This window comes from Musca vetustissima, unplaced genomic scaffold, assembly GCF_032173495.1.
Source record: "Musca vetustissima isolate MV318-11 ecotype Yass unplaced genomic scaffold, APGP_CSIRO_Mvet_v1 utg117728, whole genome shotgun sequence".
In the NCBI taxonomy this organism is placed as follows: domain Eukaryota; kingdom Metazoa; phylum Arthropoda; class Insecta; order Diptera; family Muscidae; genus Musca; species Musca vetustissima.
Genome location: NW_026889622.1, coordinates 101,431 through 123,294, shown reverse-complemented (window position 1 = coordinate 123,294; position 21,864 = coordinate 101,431).

Genomic DNA, 21,864 nt, shown 5'->3' with positions numbered 1-21,864 from the left:
AAATTTTTTTGAAGTTTCAGACCTACTCTTTTTTAGCTACCATCATATTTTTCAAAAGCATTATGCGCGTTATGTGCCGCTTGTCTCCGCGACACATACTTTTCTATTTTCCCATCAAATTAATAACATCTAGCGACTCATCGCATGTTATCGTTGACATCTGTTTTGTGTGTCAGAATTGCTGGACGTACAGGGAATTCTATCAATTTCGTCAGCGTTCATATTCTCCTTTTTATGGAAAAGTTGGCACGAGTATAACATGATCTTATAGCCTAGACAGACGACAGCCTTAATTTGCATTAACAGCCTTAATTCAAATTAAGTTGTACATTATCCTCATTTTTATGTGTTGTTAATGCACAAAATCAAACTGAATTTATACTGAATTTAGCAATTTCAATATGGCAATGCTATAGAAAATAAATTGATTGTTGTCAAATTTGTTTACGTTTACGAAAATAAAAATTAGAAATAAAGACAAAATTCAACATTTCTTCAAATTTGGAGCTGTTTTATCTTCATTATAGCTGTTAGTTTTCCTTCCTGCCATGTATCAATTTCAAAAAGATGTAATCCTAAAAAATATTGTAAACAAATGTCAATATTTTCTTCCTACACACAGACAAACAATAGTTTTGAAACAAAAAACTGGTTCATAAATGCAGAAACTCTCGTCTGTCAGGGGTAAATTTTAATTCAAATTAAGAACTTCTTAATGCAAATTAAGGCTGTCGTCTGTCTATGGTATTAATCACTGCGTTTTTTTGCACAAAATTTTAAATGTTTCAAATGCGCACTAGACTATGTAAAAATCTCTTAATATGTTCACCATTTTTGGACATAATTTGTTAATTTCAATAAGTAATACACTTACATGACTTTGTTTTATGTTATATTATATTAGTAGAGCTTCTTCTTAGAATAACAGATCCTTGAGTCGTCTTTTTCCAGAGTGTAGGGCTTATCCCGATTGAGTGAGTTGGATAACTTCTCAAGAAATAGATCCTTCTTAATTTACTTCGTTGGGCAATATTCGTGTTTGTTTTTATCTTTGTGCTGGGTTAGAAGATAACTTTTTACAAAGTAAATCCCTTAAATTAACTCGACCAGTTAACGATAAAAGACTTGACAAAGGTATTTGAAAACGTTTCATATAAGAAAATACTTAAGATTTTTGGCCGCACTGAATATATTTAAATATTGTTAGTCAAACTATGAACTGATTTTAATTTTATTATACTTGTTTATTTAAATTTTTATTTTTTAATATACTGAATTTTTTCTCGCCAAACTATAATTTAATTTCGTAACTTTGTATTTTTATATACTGAATTGTATTATTAATAAAATATTGTTCTTTAAAACATGCTTTTCATTTAAAGGTTTTATTAAAAAAAAAGATTCGTATAAGAAATAGATTTCTTATATCCGATAATTCCATATAATAAAAACGCATATAAGAATGAAATCTCTGACTTTTTTGAATTTCTTATATCCGATATCTACGTATACATATCGACTTGAATAAACATGCAATTTAATTTGTTATTAGTGTTATTTGAGGAATGAGCGTCAACATTTAAATCAAAATATTTTTTTTAACTAAGAATTTAAAACGATCTGTATATGGGAAATTACAAAAATCTTTTAAATTCCTTGAAAATGAGGTTTGCAAGCTCATAACTCGCGAAATATGAACATATTGCATATAAATTAAATTCATTTCTATAAAATGAAGCGTTCTTGTCAGAATCTTAATATATTGGTAATAAATAATAAGTTGGGTGGAAGCTGTGATGGTAATAATGTAGAAAAATGGGTGAAAAAGGGTTGAACCCAACGAGTTTTTTGTTTGTTCGTTCCTGAGTTGTGGCTAAACTATACAAGGCACGCATATGTGATCAGTGACTAAGTTTCAGAATACCCCATGGACAATATGGTTCTAATGTATGAATTTTCGATATAATTACTGCATCCACCCAAAACAGATGCTGACATTTTGAAGACGGATTTTCGATGTTTTTTGATTATAAGATGGTAGAACTCGTGATTTTGCTTCGTTTAGTGTATATCTCATGAATCGTAGCTTCTTTGCAATTGGATTCCAAAGACGAAAATTTGGTGCGTAATTTTTTATAAAAAAACCTTCATTTTGAGTCTAAATTTAAGAAGGTCCACTTAAATGTCGTTGAACCCCGCGTGATTTTAGTTTTTTTACTTGTCGAATCTAATGAGCCCAGCCATGTTCAATTCCACCCCATAAAACGGCGAATATATTTACCTAGAATTTAGGAAAAACTGCAAAAACTTATTTTGACTAATTCGCGTATATAATCGCGTTTTTCTTCGAATTGATTTTACATACATTCATGTTTGTATTATCATATTCGCGAATCTGTGTGAAAATAGGTCAAAAATATATCGATACGCGAATAATATGCCTATTTTATCCAAAATTGATTGTGGTGGCACATCCGCGGTTTTTAACAAATCCTTTTAAAATTAGTGTATTTTTGTGTATTTTCATTGGAGATTACTGAATCCTGATGCGCATAAAAATCTTATGCACACTGCGTCATTTTAGCCATTTTTATGGTTTTTGCATAGTGAAGTGCATCGAGCGGCACACTTTGGCCGCTAAATGAAACATCGAAAAATTCATAATTATTGTGTTGATAAATTTTATGTGTTGAAAGTGCAATATATTTAGTCATTTTAACGTGGAAACTCTTTTTATATGAATCTACCGATATTTAACAATCACCTAAAGGAATTTGAAGAAGAAAGCTTCCCATATTTTAGAAGATTAAGGCAAAACCGTATTCCCTTAACCACAAAAAAAATCGAAAATTCAAAAACGTTTCGTTTTAATTAACAAAATTATTTATTTTCAGATATGTTCATGCTTCTATTTGTTTTTCGCGACTATTAAACCGTATTTCAAAGTGATTTGACAAGTATTCAAAGAAAACAAATGTGTTTATCCATTTGTGAAAAAAATCGCGGATTTTAACAAATAAGAATTCATTTAACTTATATTTGAAATACAAGATTTAAAACCGCTATAACTTTTGTGCGCAGCATCCGAATTTGTGAACGCGAACAGATTTTGAATCAGCATATTTTTCTTAACCTATGTACCAAAAATCATGAATGTGCTCGCCAAAAATTTTTTCAAATTTTTTTTAATGCAATTTTAAAAACGTCATCAATTTGTACATCCAAAAATATAAAATAACGATAAGTTTTGAGTAGAAAACCATGTTTCTTGTACGGTACCTATATCTGATTGAAGATTTTACTTATTTCGCCTTTAAAACGACTAAACTTATTCCAATATTCCAAGAAATAGTCACGTCATGCTTTGTTTTTATATTGCGACGAGAGAAATGGCATCATCTATATCCGACTCATGAAATACGCAACCAGTTGTTTCCGCAACATTTAAAACCATTTCATGAGGTTTAGAATTGTCATTAATGACAAAATCATGCCTCACCCTTTCTCCATTCAAAAACGTAACTGTCCATTATAAACGTTCAACGTCTTCAAGCAATGTTTTATTTTTTTCAATATTTGGGTGCTGGATAGACGGAAGGCATTCATCCAGTGTGTAAGACGTTCGGTCGACCACTACCTCGTTGCAACCAAGGTTCGCATCTCGTCTTAATGTAGCAGCAAAGGTTCGATCAAACACAGCACGGAAACTCAACGTCGAAAAGCTGCATAAAAAGGAGACAAGACAATATGTGCCAACTATAAAGGAATTAGTGTTCTTCCCATCGCATATAATGTACTATCCAGCGTGTTGTGTGAACGATTGCAGCCAATGGTAAATTACATTATTGGCAAAATTCATACCTGGCACATCTACTATTGACCAGATTTTCACTCTGCGCATAATCCTGGAAAAGACCCACGAGAAACACATCGACACATTCCACCTATTCGTCGACTATAAACCGCATTCGTCAGCCCTATCCGTTCAGAGGTATTTAAAGCCATGTCTGTGTTCGGCATTCCTGCAAAATTAATACGACTATGCAGGATAACTTTAAGTGACACAAGGTCAGCGACAAAGTCGGAAAGGACCTATCGGAGCCTAAGAGGCAGCTCTTGGGTTATTTGCCGTTTTTCCCCTATCTTTTTCTGCGAGTTCAATTTGATGAAACCCCGATTTCAGATCTAAAGTGGTAAAGTACTTTGCTTTACCTAAATTTGATGATATCATTGTCACGTTCTATAACAAGTCGTTTGTTTCGGTTGCCTAGATTGTCGACTACCCATACTGACCTCGAAGGTCGAATTATAGCATCTGCCAACAATTTTTTTTATTTCTGAGTTTTCGAATTTAGATACCCCCATCGGGTATGGATATAGCTTAGAGTACATAGGTTCTTCGTTCTCCATGTTAATGGTAGCAACGATATTTGTGTTGCAAGGTAGTGCTTCTTTAGGATCAGCAACAAACCTTAATTCGTTTTTTAACATTTTCTGAAAATCCGCCTTAACTATGAAACGCACATCAATTCAATTAGTTCAGAGCCAGAATTATGTAGGATGACTCTTTTATTTAAATCAATGTTTGCATTGATTTGTTTCAATAGGTCTAAGCCCACAATAAATGCTGTTAAAATTGGCAAAGTAAAGAATGCCGAATAAATTTAGGAAACACTTTTGTTTAATGGGTGTTTGTCCATTGAAAGAGTGAACCGAGAAAGGAGTACTTACGGGAATTAGGTGTTTCAGTTCATGGAGAGGTTTTATATAATTTTTTGTTGTTGGTTATTGTTATAACTATTATCAAACGGGTTTCTTAACTGAAATTTTTTTGAAGTTTCAGACCTACTCTTTTTTAGCTACCATCATATTTTTCAAAAGCATTATGCGCGTTATGTGCCGCTTGTCTCCGCGACACATACTTTTCTATTTTCCCATCAAATTAATAACATCTAGCGACTCATCGCATGTTATCGTTGACTTCTGTTTTGTGTGTCAGAATTGCTGGACGTACAGGGAATTCTATCAATTTCGTCAGCGTTCATATTCTCCTTTTTATGGAAAAGTTGGCACGAGTATAACATGATCTTAATCACTGCGTTTTTTTGCACAAAATTTTAAATGTTTCAAATGCGCACTAGACTATGTAAAAATCTCTTAATATGTTCACCATTTCTGGACATAATTTGTTAATTTCAATAAGTAATACGCTTACATGACTTTGTTTTATGTTATATTATATTAGTAGAGCTTCTTCTTAGAATAACAGATCCTTGAGTCGTCTTTTTCCAGAGTGTAGGGCTTATCCCGATTGAGTGAGTTGGATAACTTCTCAAGAAATAGATCCTTTTTAATTTACTTCGTTGGGCAATATTCGTGTTTGTTTTTATCTTTGTGCTGGGTTAGAAGATAACTTTTTACAAAGTAAATCCCTTAAATTAACTCGACCAGTTAACGATAAAAGACTTGACAAAGGTATTTGAAAACGTTTCATATAAGAAAATACTTAAGATTTTTGGCCGCACTGAATATATTTAAATATTGTTAGTCAAACTATGAACTGATTTTAATTTTATTATTCTTGTTTATTTAAATTTTTATTTTTTAATATACTGAATTTTTTCTCGCCAAACTATAATTTAATTTCGTAACTTTGTATTTTTATATACTGAATTGTATTATTAATAAAATATTGTTCTTTAAAACATGCTTTTCATTTAAAGGTTTTATTAAAAAAAAAAAGATTCGTATAAGAAATAGATTTCTTATTCCATATAATAAAAACGCATAAAAGAATGAAATCTCTGACTTTTTTGAATTTCTTATATCCGATATCTACGTATACATATCGACTTGATTAAACATGTAATTTAATTTGTTATTAGTGTTATTTGAGGAATGAGCGTCAACATTTAAATCAAAATATTTTTTTTAACTAAGAATTTAAAACGATCTGTATATGGGAAATTACAAAAATCTTTTAAATTCCTTGAAAATGAGGTTTGCAAGCTCATAACTCGCGAAATATGAACATATTGCATATAAATTAAATTCATTTCTATAAAATGAAGCGTTCTTGTCAGAATCTTAATATATTGGTAATAAATAATAAGTTGGGTGGAAGCTGTGATGGTAATAATGTAGAAAAATGGGTGAAAAAGGGTTGAACCCAACGAGTTTTTTGTTTGTTCGTTCCTGAGTTGTGGCTAAACTATACAAGGCACGCATATGTGATCAGTGACTAAGTTGCAGAATACCCCATGGACAATATGGTTCTAATGTATGAATTTTCGATATAATTACTGCATCCACCCAAAACAGATGCTGACATTTTGAAGACGGATTTTCGGTGTTTTTTGATTATAAGATGGTAGAACTCGTGATTTTGCTTCGTTTAGTGTATATCTCATGAATCGTAGCTTCTTTGCAATTGGATTCCAAAGACGAAAATTTGGTGCGTAATTTTTTATAAAAAAACCTTCATTTTGAGTCTAAATTTAAGAAGGTCCACTTAAATGTCGTTGAACCCCGCGTGATTTTAGTTTTTTTACTTGTCGAATCTAATGAGCCCAGCCATGTTCAATTCCACCCCATAAAACGGCGAATATATTTACCTAGAATTTAGGAAAAACTGCAAAAACTTATTTTGACTAATTCGCGTATATAATCGCGTTTTTCTTCGAATTGATTTTACATACATTCATGTTTGTATTATCATATTCGCGAATCTGTGTGAAAATAGGTCAAAAATATATCGATACGCGAATAATATGCCTATTTTATCCAAAATTGATTGTGGTGGCACATCCGCGGTTTTTAACAAATCCTTTTAAAATTAGTGTATTTTTGTGTATTTTCATTGGAGATTACTGAATCCTGATGCGCATAAAAATCTTATGCACACTGCGTCATTTTAGCCATTTTTATGGTTTTTGCATAGTGAAGTGCATCGAGCGGCACACTTTGGCCGCTAAATGAAACATCGAAAAATTCATAATTATTGTGTTGATAAATTTTATGTGTTGAAAGTGCAATATATTTAGTCATTTTAACGTGGAAACTCTTTTTATATGAATCTACCGATATTTAACAATCACCTAAAGGAATTTGAAGAAGAAAGCTTCCCATATTTTAGAAGATTAAGGCAAAACCGTATTCCCTTAACCACAAAAAAAATCGAAAATTCAAAAACGTTTCGTTTTAATTAACAAAATTATTTATTTTCAGATATGTTCATGCTTCTATTTGTTTTTCGCGACTATTAAACCGTATTTCAAAGTGATTTGACAAGTATTCAAAGAAAACAAATGTGTTTATCCATTTGTGAAAAAAATCGCGGATTTTAACAAATAAGAATTCATTTAACTTATATTTGAAATACAAGATTTAAAACCGCTATAACTTTTGTGCGCAGCATCCGAATTTGTGAACGCGAACAGATTTTGAATCAGCATATTTTTCTTAACCTATGTACCAAAAATCATGAATGTGCTCGCCAAAAATTTTTTCAAATTTTTTTTAATGCAATTTTAAAAACGTCATCAATTTGTACATCCAAAAATATAAAATAACGATAAGTTTTGAGTAGAAAACCATGTTTCTTGTACGGTACCTATATCTGATTGAAGATTTTACTTATTTCGCCTTTAAAACGACTAAACTTATTCCAAGAAATAGTCACGTCATGCTTTGTTTTTATATTGCGACGAGAGAAATGGCATCATCTATATCCGACTCATGAAATACGCAACCAGTTGTTTCCGCAACATTTAAAACCATTTCATGAGGTTTAGAATTGTCATTAATGACAAAATCATGCCTCACCCTTTCTCCATTCAAAAACGTAACTGTCCATTATAAACGTTCAACGTCTTCAAGCAATGTTTTATTTTTTTCAATATTTGGGTGCTGGATAGACGGAAGGCATTCATCCAGTGTGTAAGACGTTCGGTCGACCACTACCTCGTTGCAACCAAGGTTCGCATCTCGTCTTAATGTAGCAGCAAAGGTTCGATCAAACACAGCACGGAAACTCAACGTCGAAAAGCTGCATAAAAAGGAGACAAGACAATATGTGCCAACTATAAAGGAATTAGTGTTCTTCCCATCGCATATAATGTACTATCCAGCGTGTTGTGTGAACGATTGCAGCCAATGGTAAATTACATTATTGGCAGAATTCATACCTGGCACATCTACTATTGACCAGATTTTCACTCTGCGCATAATCCTGGAAAAGACCCACGAGAAACACATCGACACATTCCACCTATTCGTCGACTATAAACCGCATTCGTCAGCCCTATCCGTTCAGAGGTATTTAAAGCCATGTCTGTGTTCGGCATTCCTGCAAAATTAATACGACTATGCAGGATAACTTTAAGTGACACAAGGTCAGCGACAAAGTCGGAAAGGACCTATCGGAGCCTAAGAGGCAGCTCTTGGGTTATTTGCCGTTTTTTCCCTATCTTTTTCTGCGAGTTCAATTTGATGAGTTTCTATAACAAGTCGTTTGTTTCGGTTGCCTAGATTGTCGACTACCCATACTGAGTTTATAGCATCTGCCAACAATTTCTTTTATTTCAGATACCCCCATCGGGTATGGATATATCTTAGAGTACATAGGTTCTTCGTTCTCCATGTTAATGGTAGCAACGATATTTGTGTTGCAAGGTAGTGCTTCTTTAGGATCAGCAACAAACCTTCATTCGTTTTTTAACATTTTCTGAAAATCCGCCTTAACTATGAAACGCACATCAATTCAATTAGTTCAGAGCCAGAATTATGTAGGATGACTCTTTTATTTAAATCAATGCTTGCATTGATTTGTTTTAATAGGTCTAAGCCCACAGTAAATGCTGTTAAAATTGGCAAAGTAAAGAATGCCGAATAAATTTAGGAAACACTTTTGTTTAATGGGTGTTTGTCCATTGAAAGAGTGAACCGAGAAAGGAGTACTTACGGGAATTATGTGTTTCAGTTCATGGAGAGGTTTTATATAAGTTTTTGTTGTTGGTTATTGTTATAACTATTATCAAACGGGTTTCTTAACTGAAATTTTTTTGAAGTTTCAGACCTACTCTTTTTTAGCTACCATCATATTTTTCAAAAGCATTATGCGCGTTATGTGCCGCTTGTCTCCGCGACACATACTTTTCTATTTTCCCATCAAATTAATAACATCTAGCGACTCATCGCATGTTATCGTTGACTTCTGTTTTGTGTGTCAGAATTGCTGGACGTACAGGGAATTCTATCAATTTCGTCAGCGTTCATATTCTCCTTTTTATGGAAAAGTTGGCACGAGTATAACATGATCTTAATCACTGCGTTTTTTTGCACAAAATTTTAAATGTTTCAAATGCTCACTAGACTATGTAAAAATCTCTTAATATGTTCACCAGTTTTGGACATAATTTGTTAATTTCAATAAGTAATACACTTACATGACTTTGTTTTATGTTATATTATATTAGTAGAGCTTCTTCTTAGAATAACAGATCCTTGAGTCGTCTTTTTCCAGAGTGTAGGGCTTATCCCGATTGAGTGAGTTGGATAACTTCTCAAGAAATGGATCCTTTTTAATTTACTTCGTTGGGCAATATTCGTGTTTGTTTTTATCTTTGTGCTGGGTTAGAAGATAACTTTTTACAAAGTAAATCCCTTAAATTAACTCGACCAGTTAACGATAAAAGACTTGTTTGACTATTGGTGAGTTTGAATGAACTGCCTTCTTTATTAAAATTAAAAACTTATTCTACTTAACGTACTTAAATCATATAAAGTCAAAATTGCTGACACTATGCTTCCCATGATCACGCCACCAGACGTAACATTACTCCAAGCTAAGCACACAACAGTCAATATCAATACAGCCAAGCAAAGCTCACAACAGGCAACATTGTTGCCGAGCCCTTTTACATCTTTTCACTGTAAAAATTGCTTCATATAAGAAAAACGCGAATAAGAAAAACACTTATATAAGAAATGTTTGTCAAACGCCAAAGTTGACAAAGGTATTTGAAAACGTTTCATATAAGAAAATACTTAAGATTTTTGGCCGCACTGACTATATTTAAATATTGTTAGTCAAACTATGAACTGATTTTAATTTTATTATTCTTGTTTATTTAAATTTTTATTTTTTAATATACTGAATTTTTTTTCGCTAAACTATAATTTAATTTCGTAACTTTGTATTTTTATATACTGAATTGTATTATTAATAAAATATTGTTCTTTACAACATGCTTTTCATTTAAAGGTTTTATTAAAAAAAAAATAGATTCGTATAAGAAATAGATTTCTTAAATGCGTATGTACTCTTATAAGAAACAAATTTCTTATATCTGATAATTCCATATAATAAAAAACGCATATAAGATTGAAATCTCTGACTTTTTTGGGGTTTTTATATCCGATATCTACTGTATACATATCAACTTAATTAAACAGGCAAATTAATTTGTTATTAGTGTTATTTGAGGAAATGGAGTCAACATTTAAATCGCCAACTAGTAATTTGGCGACTGGTGTCATATCATTCAAAATATTTTCCATTTTGTTAACTAGGGATTTAAAACGATCTGTATATATAGGTAATTAGGAGATTAATGCAATCAATTTGTATATCCAAAAATATAATATAACGATAAGTTTTGAGTAGAAAACCATGTTTCTTGCACGGTACTTATATCGGCTTGAAGAATTTACTTATTTCACCTTTAAAACGACTAAACTTATTCCAATATTACCTGATGAAATATTAAAAAAAGTTTGAATAGATACTGTTTGTGTGGGGGGTTTAATGCAAAACAAAAATAATGGAAAATAAATGAGAACACAAGGTGATTAGTTTTGTATTAAAAAATAATTGGGAGGTTTATTGAATATATTTCTTTTCAAATTACAACAACAAATAATTTACCTTAGTAAATTGGAGTGGCGTCAGAGGCCTTGGTGTTTTCGCTTTCAAATCTAAACGACAAGTGAACGCTGGGGCTCAGTGCAATCGCAGAGGATCGCGGTGATCGCTGAGGATCGTTGTCGTATATTACTACACTACTTCCAATGAGAGCAAGAATCTCTCATGTACCAAGGTGAGAAAAACCAACAACAACCACCGCCCGGTGGCATCTGAACTCTGCGGTCTCCGCTGAGGGAACTTGCTGAGTAGATGCCCGTTGTGTCAACCAGCAAACGTGATTGACTGAGTTCGGGAAGTTGAAGGTCAACATATCTAACTTATACATTGTCTCTCACCTTGATACATCTATATGTATCAACAAATATATATTATAGAATGTATGGATAAAAAAGAATACTTAATAAATAAGGAAAATAGGGACGCAAGTTCAGTTTTTGTGAGCATTTAATTCATTTCAAATTCATTGCCAATTCAATTATATTCTACAATAGAGTTACAAAAACGGGTTGTTTAAAGTGGTACTGGACCCGAAATTATCCAACCGAACGTTGTATATTGGGCCGTAGGAAGACCCGGCTGGGATATTACGCGTGGGGAAATGATCTTGGCGTAAATTTCTGGTCCTAAAACCTTTGCAATAGGTCCAGCTCTGTCAAAATTAGGATCGGCAAGTTCTAACCCTACAAACGATTCGCGCACGGAAGGTGGAGCCGACATGGAAGGGGTTACACCCCGGGTGATATTGGCTAGACTGGCCGTAACAAATTGTCTCTGTGCCGAATCAAATCGCGAGACTATCAAAAAATCGGCGAATTCTGATTGGTTAATCTTAGTGGTTGGCCATCGAAGTTGTCGGACTAGAGAAGCGCAAACTTGGCTTACTTGACAACATGGGTCAAGCAACGCACGGACCGGTACGGTAGAACGTGGCAGGCAAATTCGTATCAACAAAGTGGGGGACAAAGACAAAGATCGCGTAATGGGCAGTACGGTAGTCGGCAAAACATGAGGGGGTGGCACAGGGAAAATACCTCGAGGCACAACTGGGGTAGACGTTCTTTGCACGGCGCGAACTGAATTTTTAGACCTACGTTCCTTGTGCAATAACGTGTGGTGACTATCGTTGCAATGCCTACACGACTGACGGACAGGACAATTTTTAGAAATGTGGTCAGGGGTTAAGCAGTTGAAACAATACCGATAATAAGCTACTGCCCGTACACGTTTTTCCAGTGTCATCCTTTTAAACGTATGACATTTATATAAATGATGTTGGTGGGTGCATATTCTGCAAGTTACCGGGGACCTTTTTGCCGCATTCGAGACAGGAACTACCGCCAAGGAACTGGTAGCCTGCGGATTCGGCATTGAGTGGTCGTCTTCCTTCTTAACTTTGGATCTTCGGGGTTCGCTTGGATTCCCGGACTGGTAGCCAACATTTCCGCTTCCAATTCCCGATCCGACATCATCACCTCGTCGTAATCGGACAAAATGACCTCTGGGGATAATTCTTGTTGAGAGGACATTCTAACACACCAAAAAATGACAACACGAAAGAGAAAGAGAGTAAAAGAAAACGGCTTAGTTATGCAAGACGACTAATTTAACGACTGGTCGCCTAACTGTTCCCTGAGCAGTTTTGACGTCAACAACTCGAACTTTCCCGTCAATACCTGGATAAGTCTGGACAACACGCCCTAACTTCCATGAAGTAGGTGGCAGATTTTCGTGGCGAATCACAACTAAATCATCTATTTCAAAATTTCTCTGGGGGTATTTCCACTTATATCGCTTATGGAGACTGACTAAATATTCTTCTTTCCACCGAAGACAAAATTGATGTGTTAAGGCTTTCAACTTTCGATATCGATTAATCAAGCTCAATGCTAATTCTTCTACAAGGGGTTCGGGTGGAGAAAGGAGGGGAGCACCTATAAGAAAGTGTCCAGGAGTAAGTGCAACTAAATCATTTGTATCATCTGTCATCGGGCACAAGGGTCTAGAATTCAGACAAGCCTCTATTCGAGTCAAAATGGTAGAGAATTCTTCAAAGTTGTAAGATAAGGGCTTTGCATGTCGATAAAAATGTTTCTTAAAGCTTTTTACCGCTCCCTCCCATAAACCACCCATGTGGGGAGCACCAGCTGGTATAAACTGCCAAGTAAGTTCCTGAAATCCTAAGGCGGAGCAAACTTTATCACGACTTTCATGAATAAATATCCTAAACTCATTTTCAAGTTCTCGAGAAGCACCAACAAAGTTGGTACCATTGTCTGAAAATATTGTTTTTGGACAGCCACGACGACCTATAAAACGATGGAATGTGGCAAGAAACGTGGCGGAGGACAAATCAGATGCTGCATCTAGATGAACAGCTTTGGTAGCGAAGCAGACGAACACGCAGACATATCCTTTCGTTATACGACAGGCTCGACCAGTGAATGACTTAATGTCAAAAGGACCTGCAAAGTCGACTCCCGTGTTCGTGAAGGCTCTAGTAACCGAAGTTCTTTCGGGGGGGAGAGCACCCATTATTTGATTACATGGTCGATGCATCTCTAATAAACAGACTTTACAGCGGCTAATTGCGGTGCGGATCAGAACTTTCACCCGAGGTATCCAATACTCCATACGAATAAGACGCAACATTAGTTGGTTTCCGCCATGAACGGACTTTGCATGTACATATTCAACAAGGAGACGAGTGAAACGACACGAATACGGCAAAATTATGGGGTATTTTTCGGCAAGAGTTAAAGTGTCAGATTTGACCAAACGACCATTCAATCTCATGACACCGAATTCATCCAACACTGGGTTAAGCGACAGAAGGGAGCTACTAGAGGACACAGGGCGTTTATCGATAAGGGTCTTATATTCTGAGGGGTAATAAACTTTTTGTGCTATGATGGCAAGGCGACGTTTAACTTTTCCAATTTCCTCTGAAGTTATAACCGTACTGGTAAAAGAATTTTGTGAACGATAACGTGGATGAGTTTGATGTATAAATCGGAACATATAAGATAAAACTCGCAACGCTCTATCCAAGGATGAAAAATTATCTAAAATATCTTCATAATGGGTAAAAAACGAAAAATGTGATTTCACGCTTCGAACCTCTAAATTGGTTTCAAGAAGACTTAATTCATTCGTATTCCAATGTGAACTATCAAGACTTGAGGGACCGTTCCACCAAAGTGTGGACTTAGCAAGTTCTGCAGGTGAAAGACCACGACTTCCCAAGTCAGCTGGGTTGTCCTCAGATCTAACGTGAAACCAATTGGCACTTCCTACGTTTTGTTGAATTCGACAAACCCGATTTGCTACAAATGTCGTCCAAGTAGTAGGCGTTTTTCGCAACCATGCTAACACAATTGTTGAATCCGACCAACAGTATAACTTTTGAATAGGAATGTCTATTTCATTCAAAATGGGTTTTAAAAGCTCCGACGCTAAAACGGCCCCACACAACTCTAAGCGAGGAAGAGAAACGGACTTTATGGGTGCAACTCTCGTCTTGGATGATAACAAATTTACCTTAATATTACCAGAAGAGTCCTTTATACGAATATATATTACCCCCGCATATGCTTTCTCTGAAGCATCAGAAAACACGTGCAATTCCGCTACGGAGCTTGGCTCGTATTGAACCCAACGCGGAATCTTAATTAAATTGACCTGGGGATAATTCTCAACAAATTCTTGCCAGGAGGTTTGAGTTGAAGAAAGAAGTGACTCGTCCCATCCAATATTATCTAACCACACTTTTTGCATTATAATCTTTGCAACGACAATAACGGGAGCTAACCAACCTACAGGATCAAATAATTTGGCTATATGTGAAAGGACTTCCCGCTTTGAGTAATTAGATTTTTTAGGAATTGGATTTACAGCAAAATAGAAGGAGTCTAGACTGGCATTCCATCTTATGCCCAAAGGTTTGGAACTGCTCGCTTCTACGAATGATAGAACTTGAGCATCGACTAAGTGACTAGGGGGTAAACGTTCAAGAATAGATTTTTCGTTTGAGGTCCATTTTCGTAACTCAAATCTAGCTGTGGACAAGGAAGTGATAAGTTGGTCACGCGCAAGTAATGTGGAATTTATATCGTGACCACCAGCAAGAACGTCATCGACATACATACTTTTACGTAATATTTTAGCAGCCAAAGGATATTCTGATTCACAATCATCAGCAAGTTGAAATAAAGTGCGTATAGCAAGATAAGGGGCACAGTTTACGCCAAATGTGACCGTTTGCAATTCGTAGTCTTTAATGGGGTCACTAGGGGAGTCTCTAAATAAAATCCTTTGGAAAGGCGTATGTTTTGGGTGGACTCGAATCTGACGATACATTTGGGTGATATCACAATTAAAAACAAATCGATATAAGCGCCATCTCAGAATTAATAGGACTAAGTCAGCTTGGAGTGTTGGTCCCACGTGCAGAATATCGTTAAGACTTGTACCAGTGGAAGTCTTATTCGATGCATTGAAAACTACTCGCAATTTTGAGGTCTGTTTTTCTAAATTGACAACGGGGTGATGGGGTAAATAACAAAAATCTGGCGCTTGAGAAGGAGAGACAAGTTTCATATGATCTAAATCAAGGTATTCGCGAACAACTGCATCGTACATATCTTTAAGGGAGGGTTTGCATAAAAGGGACTTTTCATTTCGAAGATATTGACTCAAGACATTCTGACGTGACTCACCAAGTTTCAAATATTGTGGGAACTCAGCTCGCAAAGGGAGGGTGACAACATATCGACCATCTGAATTCCTCGTGGTGGTGGACCTATAATTCTCCTCGCAAAACTTGTCAGATGGCGAGAGCAATTTGCGCTTGGGAGCCTCCTCAAGTTCCCAAAAACGCAGAAGACTTTTATTTAGACTGTCTTCTTCACCAAATTCTAATGTGGTCGTAAAGACACGAACTGGTGAACATGAAATTGGACCAGAAATAATCCAACCGAAGACAGAATTTTGCGCCAAAAGAGAACCTAAAATGTTTTGTTGTACCCCAGGCAACAGAATTTGAGGATATAAATCAGCACCCAATAACATATCGACAGGACGACAATCAAAGAGATGTGGGTCAGCTAAACGAATTTGAGGCAAGGCACACGATACAGCAGGATCGATAGAAAAGGAGGGTAGATTGCCAGAAATTTTGGGCAGAACAAAGGCATCGGTTTCTAATGAAATTGAAGAATCTAAACGAGAGCTTATCCTTATGCGACAATTTTTCCTTGAAGTGACCGAAAGGGAACCATTTACACCAGAAATGTTTGCAAGGGTGGATTGAGAAGACAATTTAATTCTATTTTGCAAGTGCTCAGTTATAAAGGTAGCCTCAGACGCAGGGTCAATGAGGGCTCGCACTGGATATGAAGCACCTTGGTGCACAAGGGTGACAATAGCTGTTCCGAGAAGAACTTTAGAATTGTGAGAAGTGTGATAAACTTGTCGATTAACTATGGTAGGGTTCGCCCCAGAAGACGTAGAAGCGACATTAGCTAAATTAGAATCCGATTGGGCAGTGGAGGGAACGGGCGTTGCATTTGATGAAATATTATTATTGTGTGCCACTCTATTAGGTTTGTGCAAAAGGGTATGATGACGTCCTTGACATATATTGCAATTATGGGGACTTGGACATTTACTGACCGAATGACCTTTAGAAAGACAATTGAAACACAACTCTTGTTTTTTGACAGAAGACAGTTTTTGATCAAAAGTTAACTTTTTGAATCGAGGGCAGGAATACAAAGTGTGGCTTTCGTTGGAGCAAAAGAAGCAACGAGGTTTGGAGTGGAATTTTACTTGTTCAGAAGTTTTCACCAAATGTGCCTTAACGTTGCGTGAATTTGAATTAGACGAATCAATACCTTTTATATCACGCAAACAAGCCAGCGTCTGAATTCTCTCAGTAAGGAAAGAATCGAGCTCAGACCATAACGGTAAGGAAGACTTATCTTTGAGACTCTGTTCCCAGAGTGTCACTGTAAGTTTTGGTAGACGCTGAATGCAAATAAAAACCAGAATAGGATCCCAATGATCCGTTTTAATGTCGTAAACTGACATTGCAGACAGACAACCGTTGATGCCCCGTTGTAAAGTTTTTAGCCCCGAACTATTTTCATTGTTAAGCGAAGGAAGATCAAACAGAATTTTTAAATGACTATTAACAAGAATGCGCTTATTGTCATAAGTATCGTACAAAGATTTCCAAGCAAGAGTGAAACTTTTATGTGTTAGTGGAAATTTAGAAACTATGTCCCTAGCTTCACCTTTAGTTTTTTGCACCAAGTGACATAATCTCTCGATGTCACTTAACCGAGAATTATTTATATACATGGCAGAAAAGAGATCTCTAAAAGTAGGCCACGACAAAAAGTCTCCATGGAAATCATCAATATCACACGGAGGTAAATTGAGACTATGCATATTGATATTTGCAACATTCGGTGGCAAACTCCAATTGGAAATTGAAATATCCGCTGGATTCTGAATATCTGGGTGAACAGTATTAGATAGAGATGGCAAACGTATACTATGAATCGACACATTTCCATCGTTAGAATGTCCTGGTTGAACAACAGTAGACGGATTAGGCACATTAACAATTTGTTGAGGACGAGGGGAATTGTGCGGGGTACTAACATTAATGACGCTAGGCGTTATAGGAGAAGTTTTTTCCGCTTTAAAACTGTTCAAATGCTCTTTTATTTCGGACAAGCAATCTATGTAACTTTGACGTGATGACTGGTATTTTGAGTCGGTAGAAGAAATTTGATCCGACGTCGTACCTTCTAATGTCATTAAATAGTCAATACACCTATCATAAGTGTCTTTGACTTTGCCCCATAAATCTTGAAGTTCCGTACATTGAATTTCAAGATTGAAGACCGTATAGCTTTCAGGCTTTAGTAAGTGAAAAGCGGCAACAAATTTAAATACATTATCGGAAGCTCGAATGAACTGGGTTAATGGAGTAACGGACATTTTGACGAAATAATAGAAAAATGCAAATTTGTACTCAAAAACCTTGTTGTAAAATGCAACGATAAAAATATTTAAGGATGAAAAAGCTCGAAATATGTCAGGAGTCACAAAAATCGCAAAATATGCAAAAGAATTTAAGAAAAATCTAAATTTCAATGAAAATTCCTAAATTGGTGGAAAGAAGAATCGACAATTCTATCAACTGTAATAAAAATATTTGATATTGCTAAATATACAGCAGCGCTAACCCAAGAAGAAAATAAATTCTGGAGAAAATCTGGTAACCAAACCAATCTTCTGTAAAATGTATTTTTTTTTTTTTTTTTTTTTTTTTTGAAAAATCTCGCACAAATACCACTAAAAATTTATAAAATTGGTGAATAGTGTCATAAAATTCGAAAAAGATTTAATTCTTTTAAAGAAATTGACCAAAACTATTAATAGATATACGTATTTTCGCAAAAATTCGAAAAAGAAATATTAAAATCAAGAATATTTCGGTATGTACCGACGGTAGGGTGAAGGACTTATTGGCCAAATTCTCGAAAATGTTTAAAAAATCAATTCCAAAATTCAAAAATTGAATCAAATTTCAAAAGAATTTAAAAATATATAAATATTTATAAAGATTATTACCAAATATTAATATGGCGAATATTTCGGTATGTACCGACTGTAGGGTGCAAATTAGAAATATACCCTAGATTGGTATGCGAGTGTATAGGCGGATTATATATTTTTTATTTCCAAAAAATAGCCCAAAATCAAATGACAACTTGTCAAAAAATTATTAATTGACTCGAAAAATACTAGTGAAAACTGCTCATTAATTGCCGAAAGTAGGGTGAATTTTTATAAAAGTCCAAAAAACTACTACGCAGCAACGAAAATAATCAATTTATTTTTATAAAAATATTCAAAAAAAATATTATTGAAAAATCACAATTTTTTCCACACGGTCCCACTGTGCGTTGCTGAATACCGAATACCGCACAAAAGGGAATAAAACACAAGCAGCGTTGGGTGAGCGACTATCACAATACAAACAAACCAACACTAACGAACCAACAGTGATAGGTGGAGAGAATAATAAATTGTTGGTAGGTTTGTTGTTAGTCGAATGACGCTAGAAAAAGGCGCGTGGAATATGAGAATATTAGTTGTTTTAGTTGTTGATGATCACAACACAAACGAATCAACGAAACAGTGAGAGTTAGGGAGATAGAATAATTTGTTGGTGTGATTACCCACAAGCAAACCAACGACAACGAACCAACAGTGATAGGTGGGGAGAAAAGAAATAAATTGTTGGTATGCTTGCTGGTTAGTAAACCGGTTTTGAGTTCTATTGTGTTGTTATTGTTGAGAATTATGACAAATATAAAAAGAAAAATATCTCTCAACAAGGCAGAAGAAGAGGTGAACAATTTAAAAAAGCCAACACAATAGATGTACGCTACAATGGCAGATTATTTCGATGAACACTAACACTTGGTTGGTAAATATTATTTAAACAACCGCATATATTAGGAAAAAATTTATATTTTTTTTCACATTAATTTAATATTAGGGGACGGAAATAAAATGCCAATAAATTATTTACACTTTCTCGTTAGTATTTAAATTGAGTGGACTGTAAAAGGCTCAATATCAATAAATAGGGTGTAACACAGGCGACCAGTACCGCGAAATATTTAAACAAAAACACTTTTTCACTGCGGTATTTATTTATTTTTTTTTATGCTCACAATAAAAACACTGAACTTACGTACCTTGTTTTTGTTGAGTATGGATGAGTAGGTGATGGTGATAAATTCAGTTGATGAAGGTATGAGGGGGGATGCGTTTTGTTGGTGATTCCTTCGTAAAAAGAGAAAAAACTTCAATTAGTTCTCGGTAATTTTCCAAATCCGGCTCGATGCGACCAAATGTTTGTATGGGGGTGTGATGCAAACAATGGAAAATAAATGAGAACACAAGGTGATTAGTTTTGTATTAAAAAATAATTGGGAGGTTTATTGAATATATTCTTTTCAAAATTACAACAAATAATTTACCTTAGTAAATTGGTGTGGCGTCAGAGGCCTTGGTGTTTTCGCTTTCAAATCTAAACGACAAGTGAACGCTGGGGCTCAGTGCAATCGCAGAGGATCGCGGTGATCGCTGAGGATCGTTGTCGTATATTACTACTACTACACTACTTCCAATGAGAGCAAGAATCTCTCATGTACCAAGGTGAGAAAAACCAACAACAACCACCGCCCGGTGGCATCTGAACTCTGCGGTCTCCGCTGAGGGAACTTGCTGAGTAGATGCCCGTTGTGTCAACCAGCAAACGTGATTGACTGAGCTCGGGAAGTTGAAGGTCAACATATCTAACTTATACACCATAATTGGTACCTGTAAAAACAAAATAAAATATAAACATACTGAAAATTAGACATTGATTTCATGACTTACATATGAAGTGAAGTTCTCTCCAATTTGTTTGTCTATATTTTAAAGATCAGATTCGTTTTAAATAGGATTTTTTAACCTTGGGAAAGAAGGAAGTCCAGTTTTGTTTCGATTCTAAGTAGAATGTTTGAGAATGTGTCAACTTTATCTGCAAAAAAGAAAATATGATTATTTCTGAACTAAAAAATATTTAATTTAAAATAAATACGTATATGTTTTTTTGCATATTATTGTATCGGAAAAAACGTACTATTTATAATCGTTATTTCCTTCTTTAAATCGTTGTATGGACGAGTTTCTGTAATAAAAGAAATACATTACTTTTGTAATTTGCCATAATTATATCAATAATTTTACTTTGAATTGCGTTCTCCTGCACTTCTTAGGAATTTAATTTCTGTTTATGAAGAGTTTAAAAAACGAACTTGTTTTAATAAGGAGACGCATTAATTTATTAGAAATATCTTCACATTTAAAAGTTTCTAATGTTGTGCAAGTGGATCCGTCACTTAAAACTATACCCGTATCAATGGATTGCATAGGTTTTTCAAAAGTTTGTGCAGTTCAAAATGCCCTTCCCTACTATATAGCACATATTATTTCTTAGAGAACTGTTTTACTGTGATTTTACATAACAAAATTTGTCTGCTTTTTTAGGCTTTAATACAAATCTGGAAGATTAAGTGATAAAATAGACCCATTTCTATTATATTTTACTGTATTTACATCTATGTGATCGTCTCCAAATATTATGATATATGCTTCAACATAGTACTGATTTTTCTCTGACATTAAAAGCCTATAGGCGCAATGTAATAAACTAAAATGATAATCGAAATCTTCATCCAATACGTCAGCTAAACTGCCGGAATTCTGTCGCTTTCGAACGATAGAGCTCTTCAATTCCTCTCTGCTTTCTGCAAAACTCGTTTGTAATATATGGGGTAATGGATAACAATCATGAAGAGGTTTCTTCTTTTTGGATTTGATTCAACTTTTTTTTTTGTTTTCTCATTTAGGAGTAACATCAAAGTTTTTTTTGTGACACCCAAATCACTGGCTTATCATGCCAACTGTTTATCAACATCCAATGATTTTTTGTGGAAATTTACACTTTTTCTTTCATTAAAATCTTCATCTGTGCGCAAAACTCCACACGATGTGCTGAAAGCCATTCTATTAACACGATGTGTTAAAACCATTCTATTATTTAAACGGCGTCCTTACTGCGTACATTTACTACATCCCTCGAATGCATTATGGCCAAATGTTTGGCAAATAAAAGCACGCGCAGGTGTTTCACAAACAAAACTTCTTATCTTTATGGTTATAGTCATATCCCCAAGTTGAAGTTCAATTTTCATGTACAGTATTTTTCGGTTAATTGACGGTTAATTGGTTTCCCCGCTTAATTGAACCACATGATTGGACAAACAAATATTGCATACGAAAACACATGTACATTTCCTCGG